Source organism: Pezoporus flaviventris, unplaced genomic scaffold (assembly GCF_033815535.1).
Source record: "Pezoporus flaviventris isolate CSIRO_AGI_PZ_B2104156 unplaced genomic scaffold, CSIRO_AGI_Pfla_v1 ptg000188l, whole genome shotgun sequence".
In the NCBI taxonomy this organism is placed as follows: domain Eukaryota; kingdom Metazoa; phylum Chordata; class Aves; order Psittaciformes; family Psittacidae; genus Pezoporus; species Pezoporus flaviventris.
Genome location: NW_026892736.1, coordinates 425,612 through 438,915, shown reverse-complemented (window position 1 = coordinate 438,915; position 13,304 = coordinate 425,612). Strand labels below are relative to the sequence as shown.

The 13,304-nt window shown below is 55.2% G+C and overlaps 1 protein-coding gene across 1 annotated transcript in view; it reads left to right on the top strand.

Annotated features, from left to right (window-relative positions):
• The first annotated feature begins 5,133 nt into the window (after positions 1-5,133).
• Positions 5,134-13,304, top strand: part of LZTS3 (leucine zipper tumor suppressor family member 3) — a 43,990-nt gene continuing 35,819 nt past the window's right edge. The window contains exon 1 of the mRNA XM_061440975.1: positions 5,134-5,319. The gene's annotated coding sequence lies outside the window, so the exon portion shown is untranslated. The remainder of the gene's footprint in view (positions 5,320-13,304) is intronic.

The following is a 13,304-nucleotide window of genomic DNA, read 5'->3' as shown; positions in this document are numbered from 1 at the left end:
AGCAAGCAAGCTGAGCTCTGCTGTGGGCTGGCGTGATGGATGGCAGAGCTCATCCATCATGAGCTGAGAGCTGCGAGCTGCTTCATTTGGGTGAAAGACACTGCGTGGGAAGCAGCCCTGCCTGAGCTCCCAAGGTGTGTAGGAGCCAGCTCGGTTTCATCTCAGCTGATTCCAGCACCAGTGTGATGCTCCATAGACAGCAAAGTGCCGGGAGCTGTGGAAGGCGGATGGAGGTTAGGACTCATCTCTCCATTCACTTGTGCAGGGATGAAAGCAGCAGCAAAGCTCTCAATGGGAGCCTGGGAGGTTCTCCACGGGCAGCACTCAAAGAGGAGATAATCTAGAGCATAGAACCATGGAATGGTTTGGGTTGGAAGGGAGCTTAAAGCTCACCCAGTTCCAACCCCTGCCACAGGCAGGGACCCCTTCCACTAGAGCAGCTTGCTCCAAGCCCCTGTGTCCAACCTGGCCTTGAACACTGCCAGGGATGGGACAGCCACAGCTTCTCTGGGCACCCTGTGCCAGCGCCTCAGCACCCTCCCAGGGAAGAGCTTCCTCCTTATCTCCAACCTGAATATCCCCTGTTTAAGTCTGTCTTGGTCTCTGGGGTTGCACCCATGGATTTTCACTTGGAGAAAGCCCTGAGACTTCTTCCTATCAAAACCAGCGTGGCTTCTCTCAATGTCCCTTGAGCACCCGTGCTTCAAATTCCCTTGGATTTGGGGAGGAACTCCCCAGATTTGACCCAGAGCTCCACACTTTTTGCACCACCCCAAAGACCTCAGTTTCTGCTCCTTCTCCTCGAAATCCAACCATCAGTACCTCCAGGAGGTTCTTGCAGGCCCCCCTTTACTTGGAGAGACCCCTTTGGTCTTGAGCATGTTCAACATGCCCTGAAGCTCTACCTGGTGATGAGGCAGCCCTTGGCATTGGTTATTTCTGAGCACCCCCAAACCATCTGCTCCGCTCTCATCCCTCTCCTGGGTCCCTGTGAGGAGGAGGAGGCTCCAGCTGAGAGAAAGGGACAGGCCGCCCACTTGTGCTGAGTAACCAGTGCCAAGTTGGATGCCAGCACAGAAACACACACATACACACACACAAAAACATTTCCACTGAGGTTGCTATGAACAATGGTCTCTTGGTTATTTGCTGTCTTAAACACATATGCCCTTGGCAGTCCTCCATGGAGAACGGGCCGTCCAAGCACCGACCCTTCCGCTCTTGGACCAGCATCCAACTCTACCAGCTGATGGATGGGGTGTTTCATCAGTGCAGAGCAGGATGTGATCCCTGCCCTGGATGTTTGCAAGCTGAAAGTAGATCATGGGGCATGGCAGAGCTGTGTCCTAATGGATGGTGGTGAGAAGACACCTCAGATGTGCTTGATGAGCTTGAGCTTCTCCTTACACGGAACCCCAAGCCCACCTTGTTGTCACATTCCCACCCTTCCTTGAAAGGTTGCCGTGGTGTCTGCAAACCCACGGGAAGACCCATGGAATCATGGAATGGGTTGGGTTGGAAGGGACCTTAAAGCTCCTCCAGCTCCAACCCCTGCCATGGGCAGGGACCCCTTCCACTGGAGCAGCTTGCTCCAAGCCCCTGTGTCCAACCTGGCCTTGAACACTGCCAGGGATGGGGCAGCCACAGCTTCTCTGGGCACCCTGGGCCAGGGCCTCAGCACCCTCATGGGGAGAGCCCCGCTCTGATCATCACCCAGCCACACACCTCCAGGACTGAGCATCAACATTGAGGCAGCTGCACCCAAAGGGAGATGGGCTCCAGCTCCACTCTCCACCCCTCCAAGGAGCACTGGGATGCTCCTGGACACCCTGAGGGGATGAAGAGGGAATCTGCACGTGCCCCCTACCCCACAACGGGACATGCCTAGGCTGGGGCAGGGACAGTCCTGCAGCTGAGAGGATGCTCTGAGGATGCTGCAGCTCCATAGCAGCTGTACATGGGCACCCAAGGAAACACAAAACCAGGTCAATCTTTCCTCCTAAACTCTCTCCAACCATTTTCAGTTCAGGGGGTTTCCATAGGGTGAGCTGTCCACAAAGACACCCAGGCAGAGCAAGAGCCTCATGGGTGTCCCAGCTCCTCTTCCCCACGGACACAAAGGGGAAAGGTCCAGTCCCCTATGAGGGATAAGAGCCCTTTGCATGCTGTGTGAGTCCATCCTCACTGCAAGGCATTGCCTCCTTCAGGCTGGGTTGAAGCCCAGAGCCTGTAGGACACCCCATGGTTTATGCTCGTGCAGCACTATCCTCTCCCATTGCAATCCCTGTCCTTTCATAAGGATTACCCTGGGACTAGCACCGTGAAGCAGGTTTTCTGCCTTCCTCCTCCTGCCGCTGCTGATCCCTTTCCAAGTCATCCTTGCAGATCCCATCATTCCCTACGGCAGCCCATAGAGGGACATCGCTCTGCCCCTGCTCCGTGTCTTCACCACAGCCCCTCCAACACCTCCATGGACTCTGTTTTCCCTGATCTGCCGCGTGTTTGCTGTGTCTTGATGTGGTTCTCATGCTCCAGCATCAGATTGCAGCGAGTCCCAGGGAGAAGGTGCCAACTTTAACATATGCCTGAACAGTTCTTTTCAGACATATACAAACTGGAACAATGCCTCGCTGAGAATATGCTTGTTGATGCAATTTGCCAACTGTGGTTTCAGATCTGCTCTTTTCAGCAAGTACCAGCTCTTTGTAGACGGTGCTAAAGCTTGGATAGCCGGGGACTGAGGGGGGTCTCTGGAATTCTATCTCCAGGCATGGAAGAACTTGCAGGGAAGACATCCTAGGCTTGAGCAAAGAGCTCCATCAGTCTCACAGGTAAATGCCCCATCCCTGGCAGTGTTCAAGGATGGTTGGACACAGGGGCTTGGAGCAAGCTGCTCTAGTGGAAGGGGTCCCTGCCCGTGGATGAGCTTTAAGGTCCCTTCCAACCCAAACCATTCCCTGGTTCTATGATCCAAGGCTGGCAGCAGCATGGAAAGCTCCTGTGTGAGACACCCCATGCCCTTGCATGTCCCCTGCAAGAGGCTGCACCACCGTGTTCAGAGGAGACCAGGCTGCCTCTGAGCACGGACGGGACTAATCCTGCTGTGCCCCAGGCACGTCCTCATTTCTGGTGGGGCAGTCCCAGCAGGCACGGCTGACTTGACCTCCTCCATCCATCCCTGCTCTCTGCCTTCACCCTGCCACACTCAGCAGCCCCAAGGACCACCCAGTTGGCCATGCAGGATCTGAACTGCTCCTTTGCTTGGTGGCGCTGGTGGCAAGCAGCAGAGTCCCCCCCATAGGAGACATGGCTTTGGCCCACTCTCTAATCATGGAAGCATGGAATGGTTTGGGTTGGAAATGACCTTAAGATCATCCAGTTCCAACGCCCTGCCATGGGCAGGGACACCTCACACTTGAATCGCAGTCCCCATAGGTGACCATAAGTAAGTCAGAGGGCCTTGGCTGCCCTTTCCATCCAAGGAGGATCACATATACCCCATGGAGGTCTGCCAGCAACAACCTGTGCAGAGATAGCACACAATCCTATGGGAGCAGCCGGGTCCAGCGCTATTAGCAGCAATAATCCATGACCTGAGCTGCTGTTTCTCTGGGAAGCAGCAGCAGCAATGGGTGAAAACAGCTCCTGCATCTTCTCCCCCTCTTGAGCTCCCCACCAGGTGAGCAGGGTTGCTGTAACCACTGCACATCCATGGAAAGGAACAAGGACAGAACCAGAGCCTGATGCTGTGTGTTGCAGGACCCAGCGCTGGGGTGAACCTGGGAGCAGGGCTATGAGCCACCAGCCTCTCCATGTGTGGGAGCATGGACAGCATCGTGAGCTTTTCCTTTTCCTTTTCCTTTTCCTTTTCCTTTTCCTTTTCCTTTTTTCCTTTTCCTTTTTTCCCTTTTCTTTTTCCTTTTCCCTTTTCCTTTTCCTTCTTTTCCTTTTTCCTTTTCTTTTTTCCTTTTCCTTTTTCCTTTTCCTTTTTTCCTTTTCTTTTTTCCTTTTCCTTTTCCTTTTCCTTTTCCTTTTCCTTTTCCTTCTTTTCCTTCTTTTCCTTTTCCCTTTTTCCTTTTCTTTTTTCCTTTTCCTTTTTCCTTTTCCTTTTTTCCTTTTCTTTTTTCCTTTTTCTTTTTCCTTTTCCTTTTTTCCTTTTCCTTTTTTCCTTTTCTTTTTTCCTTTTCCTTTTCCTTTTCCTTTTCCTTTTCCTTTTCCTTTTCCTTCTTTTCCTTCTTTTCCTTTTCCCTTTTTCCTTTTCTTTTTTCCTTTTCCTTTTTTCCTTTTCCTTTTTCCTTTTCTTTTTTTCCCTTTCTTCCTCCTTTTCCTTTTTCCTTTTCCTTTTCCTTTTTTCCCTTTTCTTTTTCCTTTTTCCTTTTCCTTTTCCTTTTCCCTCTGGCTCCTCTCATTTCTCCTTGGAGAAGACAACTCCATGCAGGAAACTGCCCTGCTTCAGTGTGAGCCCCTGGCCAAATCTGCATGCCATTTGCATGTCCCTTTGCTAGCTCATCTGAGGGAGTTCGGGGACTTTGCCCCCTCTGTCATCTCAGGTCTCAGGTCCTTGTCCTCTCCATAGAGTGGGAAAAGAAGCTTTCACTTCCAATATGACTTTATTCCCCCATCCCACTATCACTGGAGACCCCAGAGCCCTAAAGGAGCTCTGCTCTTAGAGATAAGGGGAACCAAGGACCAAAACGGGTTTTCCATGATCCCAAGGTGGACACAGGCAGATGGACACGGCTCCCACCCCCAGCCACACACCAGGGAGCTGTCTGTGCCCTCAGACACCAGCCATCACCCCAGAACACCCCACACCTCCCCGACCCACCGCATGGGGCTCATCTCTACGGGAGGACTCTTGTTTGCGGGGCACGAAAGCAACGAGACACGGCGAGGTTGCGGGATGCAGAGCCACGGCATCACCAGATCCGGCATCCCAGAGCCAAGGGGTGGAAAGCGGTGGTGATGGGAGAGGGTGGGTGGTACCCACGAAGCATCCCACCATCCGCAGGCAGGGCTATGGCTTGAGCCAGCAGAGCCCTGTCCTGCCCGGGTGGCGAGGGAAGGGTTAAAGGCAACGCGAGCGCAGACCCTGCCTCCATCCTTGCCTCGCTCGCTGTTAGGCTGCCGCTTTGACAGGGGGTGGCGTCGGGGCTGGCCGCCGTTTTGCCGCAAGAAGGGGGGGGACAAACGTGTCTGGGAGTGTGTGCGATGGTGACATGTGACAACATGAGATGAGACCCCTCGGACGGGAGCGGCCACCCGGCTGCGGAGCCAGCGCTGCCTGATCCCTGCCCGCTCCGAGCATCCCTGCCAACAGTGAGGATACGGGGAAGGGGGGGGGGGAATGGGGAGCGGGACTGGGATATGGTGGAAGGGGGGGGGGGGGGACGTGGGACAGGGTGGGGGTGACAAGGAGAAGGGGGTCCCTTGGGGGTGGGAGGGATGCGGGGTGCAAGGGGAGCAAGGTGATGCTGGAGCTGCGCTGGGGTGGTGTGATTTGGGGAAGGGGGCGGGGGGGGGGGGGGGGGGGAGAGATTTTGGGGAGGGAAAAGGGAAGGTTTGGGAAAGGGAAGGTTTTGGGGTGGGGGAAGGGAAGATTTTGGGAAGGGAGGTGGAGGAGGGGCTGCCAGCGCCGATGTCTGGTGCGATGGAGAGGAGGGAAGCTTGTTTGTGCCTAAAGTCGCAGCTGCCTGGATTTTGCCCCTCGGGGCCGTTTGGATATGACAGCATCCCAAAAATAGAGTGCAAGGAAGGGAGGGAAAAGGGGGATGGGGGGCCGGACCTGTTTGCCAGTGCCCAGCAGGATCAGGGCATAGCCATATCCCACTCCCACCCCTTTCCCATCTTCTTTCATTTATTTCTTTATTTCTTTGGCAGTGATGTCAGGGAGGGGAGCGGTGGCTGGGGATGGAAGGGGGGGGGATGGATCCATGGATCCATGGATCCAGGCAAGGGAGGTTGCTGGCGATCGAGTGATTAACGTGCTGGGAATTATGTCGGGAATTATGTCATCTACTTCGGTGCTGGGTGGCCCTCGCCCAGCAGCGGTGGGGAAGGAGGGAATGAGGAGGACATGGGGGGACATCACAACACGGGGCTCCCCGCTTGGGACTTCACCCACGGAGGCACCGGTGCCTCATTGGCTTTGTAAGGATGTGAGCATTGAGTGTGTGTGTGTGTCCCCTCCGACCCACTGCAACCCTCAAGCCATGGGTGCTCCCCAGGGTGCCCCATGGGCCCCATCCCCATAGCAGGAGAGGAGCAAGCTGTCGCTCTTGCCAATGGCTCGTCCTGCTCGCAGCACGTTTGGAGCAGCAGAGAGGGTGTTGTGATGAAGGAAGGATGAAGGCAGGCGGCCCCTCTGCCAGCTCCCCGGGAGGGAACAGGGCTGGAGCTGCTGCACTGCAGCAGAGAGCCCCATGCAGGGCTGAGGGTGTGCCTGGGGGAGGACATAGACCTCCCCTGACACCCCATACACTGCTTGGAGCTATAGGGAGAGCCTGGGGACCTGTGGCTGCGAGCAGCTCCCCCCCCAGGCCGCCTGGTCCCTCTGCTCCAGAGGAGAGCATCGGGGCTCTGGATGCTCCACAGCTCCTTGAGCATCCCCTGGGCACCCCCTGGGCATTCCCTGGCTCTTCCCTACGTGCATGGGGAGCTGGGGAAGCAGGGCAAGGCCTGCAGCTGTGCCAGGCTTGGGTCCCTCTTCCCTCTGCTCTGCACCCCGTGCAGCCTTGTGCAGCTGCACGCAGCTCCATGCATCCCTGTGCAGCCCTATACAGCTCCATGCATCCCTGTGCAGCCCCATACAGCTCCATGCATCCCTGCGCAGCTCCGTGCATCCATGTGAAGTTCCATACAGCTCCATGCATCCCTGTGCAGCCCCATACATCCCTGCGCAGCTCCGTGCATCCATGTGAAGTTCCATACAGCTTCATGCAGCCCTGTGCAGCTCCATGTAGCCTCATGCATCCCTGGGCAGCCCCATGCATCCCTGCGCAGCTCCATGCATCCCTATGCAGCCCCATATAGCTCCATGCATCCCTGTGTAGCCCCATATAGCTCCATGCATCCCTGTGCAGCCCCATACAGCTCCATGCATCCCTGAGCAGCCCCATATAGCTCCATGCATCCCTGTGCAGCCCCATACAGCTCCATGCATCCCTGTGCAGCCCCATATAGCTCCATGCATCCCTGTGCAGCCCCATACAGCTCCACGCATCCCTGTGCAGCCCCATATAGCTCCATGCATCCCTGTGCAGCCCCATATAGCTCCATGCATCCCTGTGCAGCCCCATATAGCTCCATGCATCCCTGTGCAGCCCCATACAGCTCCATGCATCCCTGTGCAGCCCTATGAAGCTCCATGCATCTTCCATGTAGCTCCATTCAGCCCCGTGCAGCCCCATTCAGCCCTGTTCAGCCCCATACAGCCCCATGCATCCTGTGCAGCTCCATACAGCCCCATGCAGCTCCATACAGCCCCACGCACCATGGCAGAGGGTCAGGCAGCACAAGGAGCAGGCAGAAGCACACAGGAGGGCCTAAGGGAGATGCAATGGAGGTAGGAGGGGTGGGCAGATGCTGTACCAGGGCATGTCCTGCCCCACGTCACAGTACACAGGAGGGGGGGGGGATGCTAACAGCATCTTTAATTCAAGCTGGGAGCCCCTGGGTGCAATTCAAGCTGGGGGATGCCACTTGCCCCATGGGGTAACCTTTGGCAGCCCCTTTAGCTCCCCTGTGCTCTGCTTCCAACTCCCTCCAGCGCATCCTTCATCCTCAAACCCTCTCCATCAGCGGATTATGCCAGCAGCTGAGCCCTCGGGGGAGATGCTGGCATTAAAAGCAAGTGCAGGAGCTCAAAGCACCTCCAGCCTGAAGCAGCCAGGGGTGGGAGGCTCCTGCATCACCCATCCCCTTCTCCATGCAGGGAACCATGGGGTTTGTTTATGTGTGGCCCTGGTGCGAGCGGTGATGTGCCGTGGCTATATATAGATGCGATGCTGTCATCCCAGTTCAGCCTGGCTGGGGAACGTGTTTGCTGCAAAGGTTGGGAAGGGAATGGTCTGAAAACAGGCGTGATTCCGTGCCCGGCATCCCGCAAGGGAGCCGGGAATGTTGTCCCGAGCCTTGTGATGACAATGGGGCAGAGGAGGAATGTGTGGAGGGATTGAAATCCCCCCCCCTGCCCACCATTGGCTCCCTGTTGTAGGGGTGAGAGTTTAGAAAGCAACGCAGCAGCATGTGTGGCTGCACGGGCTCCGTACAGGGATGAAACTCCCCCCTCCTTGAACTCTTCTTTTCTGGGTCACTGGGCTGATATCCTAAGGGAACAACCCCTCAACTTCCAAATCCGAAAGGAAGACGTAGAAAAGCATTGGGAAGAACAACATCTGCTTGGAGAAGATACTCGGGAGACCTTGCCCTACTAAAGATAGGGGTGGGAGAGACCCATGGGGGCTGCAGCATCAGCCCTGGGTACCCGCTGCAAGAGCATCATCATGTCATGGTGCAGGATGAGGGCATCCCTTGCTCGCCCATCCATCCCCCAGAGGACAGTCCCCTGCCCTGCAAAGGGAGGCCGATGGGGAGGGTGTTCTCCAGATGCACTGTGCAAACCACGTTGCATCAGCGGAGGCAGTCGCTGCCTGCTAACTCCGTGTGGAGCGGGATAAACCGGGATAAAGCGGGATGCTGAAAGTTTCCGAAGGGACTCGTGTCCCGATGGGGAGGCTGAAGAGTTAAGAGGGAGTCGCTGGTGCTGTTGTAGGGCTTAAAATGTGCTGCCTCAGGAAGGGGAACTGAGCACATCAGGGAAAGGCCAACCGTGGCCGGGGCTGTGAGAGAAATCCAGCAAACAAAGGGTGAAAGGAGGAGCTTTCTTGTTTCCCTTTGCCAAGGATCTTTCCCCATTAGTCATTCCTGTCACAGGAGCTGGCAAACACCCTCAGTATTTGAAGGATCTCAAAGTGGAATGGAGGCACAGGTCCAGGAGCCCCGTCATCCCTGCCCTGCAGGCTATGAGGGGAGCAGGCAGGGATCCCTCCATCCCCTCTGACTCGCCCGAGCTTCTCCTCCATGGATAAAGCCTTTATACCCCATGCTGGGTCACTGGATTCCTCCTTTGCTTGTGCTTTCTGGAGCCAGGGAGTCCTTTCCATGCAGGATGTGGTGGTAGCAGGAGCCATGGGTAGGATGTGATGCTCCATCCTGGAGGTGGTGGTGGTGGTCTGAGTGCTTTGAGACCCTACAATAAGTAGGGTACCGTATGGTCCATATGGTACCCAGCAGGGAGCAATGTGCACCCAAAACTCATCTCTCCCATCGTGGAGACCACCATCATGGTGGGGGTAGAGGACCACACTGATACCCTCCATTGTTTGGAAGCCAAGGGATGGACTTGTTCCTGCAGGAAAACATCTTGGTGGGGCCGTGGGTGAGAAGGACATCTCCTTCCTGGGTAAAGGTGGGACTTGATGATCTTAAAGGTCTTTTCCAATCTATTTGATTCTATGATTCTGAGACTTAGGAGTGGGGATGCCAGAACAGGAGGGGACCATGCAGCGAGAGCACTGCCAGGAGGAGATCCACCTTCCTGGTGCACAAGAAGGTCCACATAGGTCCTAGAAGAGCAAGAGAAGCAAACCCAGGTGTTAAAGCAGCTATCAGGGAAGAGGGAGATGCTTTATGCCTGGTAATCCAAGGTTGGCTGGAGCCAAGAGCTCTCCTGGCAGAGAGAGCTGAAAGTCCCCTTGACCTGATGGAGGAGCTACAGAAGCTCCTGCTTCATCTCCGTAGCTGCAAGGCTGGAATCAGGCTCCCAGTGCTCTTCATTGAGTTTTATCCTTTCAGCTTTGTTTTTGCACTGAAGGTGTGGATCCTGCTGGTTTTATCTGGCTCCTGGCTCAGAAATATGAGTTTTGTCTGAACTTGCTGGAGTTTGACCCAAAATGAGACCTAGTTGCAAGGTCTCTGCTTTCCGCCTCCTTCTCATTGACTGCTGTGGCTGGCACCTTCCTTCTTACCCATGTGTGTTGAGTTGTGGAGTGGTCACAGGGGCTGGAAACCTTTTGGGTTCTGGATAGAAATAGGAGAGGCCATGGGATAACGTGGTTGCAGCAGCTGGAGCCTCACTGGAGCAGGTAGACCATGAGCAGCCCTTACGTGCAGAAGGGTCCATGAGGGCTGAACCTGCACCCTGGGCCATCTCAGACATCAGAGAACCTTTCCCAGCCTCCAGCACTTGGTTCTTATGGGATTTATTCAATGAGCTGAGCTTTCCCTTTTGCTCCATGACTTCTCTCTGGTTGCTTTCTGAGTCTCTCCGTGCCCTTTAGCATCTCCTGTCACCCTCCTCGCTCTCACCACCCACCCAAGAGCCACCTCCAGCCTTCAGGTCCTCAGTGGGTGCTGCTGGAGTGGGAACTGCAGCATTTATCAGTGCAAACCAAACCCACATCCCTCATCCTCGCCCCACTACGGAGACAAGGGGGTCTCCTTTTCCTTAGGGACCAAACCCCGATCAAAGGCCAGCGGGATGCTCCAGGTTTAGGCAGATGAAACAGATCCTGTTCTCTTTGTAGGGAGCTCGGAAGGAAGATGATGATATTATTAACACAACCAAGCTCACAAATATTTATCAGCTGGAGAAATAGACGGGCTCAGAAGTTGCCAAGGAACATAACAAGAGGAGCTTTTGAATAAATACATGTGCGTCTGCGGGTGATGAATTAACCAAATCCCTTGGTATGAGGCCCAAAGACATGTTTTCCTCTGGAAGCCCAGCACCAGGAATAACAATAATGAACCAAGACAGGAAAATAAGCTGGGATAAGCAATTTCTGACCGTGTCCAGCACCTGGTGAATCCGGGGGGAGATTTGCTCCCTGATAGGAAGCTCTGGAAGCAGAGCAATGCCCAAGAGATCCGTGTATGCCAGGGAGAAGACAGGAAGGAGAATGGAATGGGGAGGGGGGGTGTTTAACAGGGGAGGTGAGAGCAAGCTCAGTGCACTTGGTTGGGTTTCACCCTGTATCAATGGGCCTCTCCTATAGGACTGCTCTTCTCTGTGGGTCCAGGTTTTCAAGATACCTTCTTGTACACCCCATAGAATGGTTTGGGTTAGAAAGGACCTCGAGACCATCTAATCCCAAGCCCCCTGCCATGGTTTTCAGTGGTTCTCCATGGTTCTCAGTGGTTCTCTCCTCTTCCCCAAGGCAGCAGGGCACATTGGACCTCTTCCTCTTCAAACCAGGAGGCTATGTCCCATAAACCCAGTGGGATCATTGCTTGCCCCAGCCTGCCCATGCATGGCCTGCACTCTCCAGATGGCCAGGGTTTTCCTGTCACTAAATGCTGCTAAATCACAGCATCCCAGAGTGGTTTGTGTTGGAAGGGACCTTAAAGCTCCTCCAGCTCCAACCCCTGCCACGGGCAGGGACACCTTCCACTAGAGCAGCTTGCTCCAACCTGGCCCCATCCCTGGAGGCACTGAAGGATGGGAGCTCACGTCCATCTCAGTGCCCTGCAGACACCCTGGAGACGATGCACAACGGGAGGTGAGAGCTTTTTTTAGCCCAGCTTCTGGAGCTGGAAAAATCCAGCCCATCTTTCAGGCACAGGAGCTCATCTCCTTGTCCCTGCTTTCTAATTAGATCAGTTGATCTAGTGCATGCACGTCCTGCTCCCCATGGACCGCTGCCTTCATTACATCCCCAGCTCTGCCCTTCGCAAGCACTTGGAGGCACAGCCAAGCCATAAAGCATCCCACCTGAGATGCTGGGAATGGGAAGACCATCCCACCTCAGGCATTTCCCTGCAGTGGGGTCTTCTGCCTCCAGCAATGCAATGGGACAGGGACACGTTTGCTTTGGCTGGACCATGCTGTTGTTGTCCACCCAGTGTGATTGCTCCAAGCTGCAAAGGCAGGGAGAGCTGTCCCTGTAAAGGGAAGCAGCTGGGATGGCTCAGAATGGAGAGGATGAAAACAGCCTCAAATCCATCCGGGATGCTGAGCATCCTATGGTCTCCTGCATTATACAGAGCAGATACACACCTCCCATGGCTCTCCTGCTCCATGCACTGCGGTCCTGCTCTGCCTGCCAGGGCAGGGGGGCTCTGGGAAAGACCAGGATGAATTTCTCCCTCCCCAAACACATGCATCTCTCAAAGGGCCTTAAGGAGAAGCCAAAGCTCCCCACAGTTTCAGCTCAGCATAGGCATAAATCCCCACCTCCAGGAGCGAGCTGAACACAGCCCATAAAGCACAGCGCTTGTGCCAGGCTCAGGGAGACCCTGATGTTCTCCACAGCTTCCAGCTCCTCCTTTAATGGGAATCATAAATCACTGCTGCCGAGCTGCTCCCTGCCCAGCCATTGCACAGCAGGCGTTTGCCCTCCTCTTACCTCCTATCTGCAGGCTGCTGTGCTTTTCCTCCTTACCTATGGTTTCCCAAAGCCAGGATGCAGTCGTATTTGCACAGCCCAGGGGCTGATCTCTTTGGGAATCGGGATGACCCCATCAGCCAGAAGGGGGTTTCGCAGCGTTGTGTCCCCAGTGGGAAGTTTGCTCCTTGGTTTGTGCTCTGCTACGGGCATTTGGTGTCATCTTCAGCACGTTCCTTAACCCTGCAGACCTCAGTTTCTCTCTGCTTGGCTGCACTGCAGCCCCACAAGCCCAGAGCAGCAATGGCTGAGGATTGCACTGAGTGGGAACTAAACTGGGGACTATAGAATCATAGAAATACAGAATGGTTTGGGTTGGAAGGGAGCTTAAAACTCCTCCAGCTCCAACCCCTGCCACGGGCAGGGACCCCTTCCACTGGAGCAGCTTGCTCCAAGCCCCTGTGTCCAACCTGGCCTTGAACACTGCCAGGGATGGGGCAGCCTCACAGGAAAGAATTTCCTCCTTATATCCAATCTAAACTTCCCCTGTTTAAGTTTGAACCCATCACCCCTTGTCCTGTCACTACAGTCCCTAATGAAGAATCCCTCCCCAGCATCCTTGTAGCCCCCTTCAGACACTGGAAGCTGCTCTGAGGTCTCCACGCAGCTTCTCTTCTCCAGGCTGAACAGTCCCAATGTTCCCAGCCTGTCTCCATACAGGAGGTGCTCCAGCCCCTGAGCATCCTCATGGCCTCCTCTGGACTTGCTCCAACAGCTCCACATCCTTACGTTGAGGACCCCAGCCCTGCCCACAGCGCTGCCAGTGGGGTCTCACCAGAGCAGATCAGAGGGGCAGGATCACCTCGACCCGCTGCCCACGCTCCTTTTGGTACAGCCCTGACAAGAGGTTTGCAACCC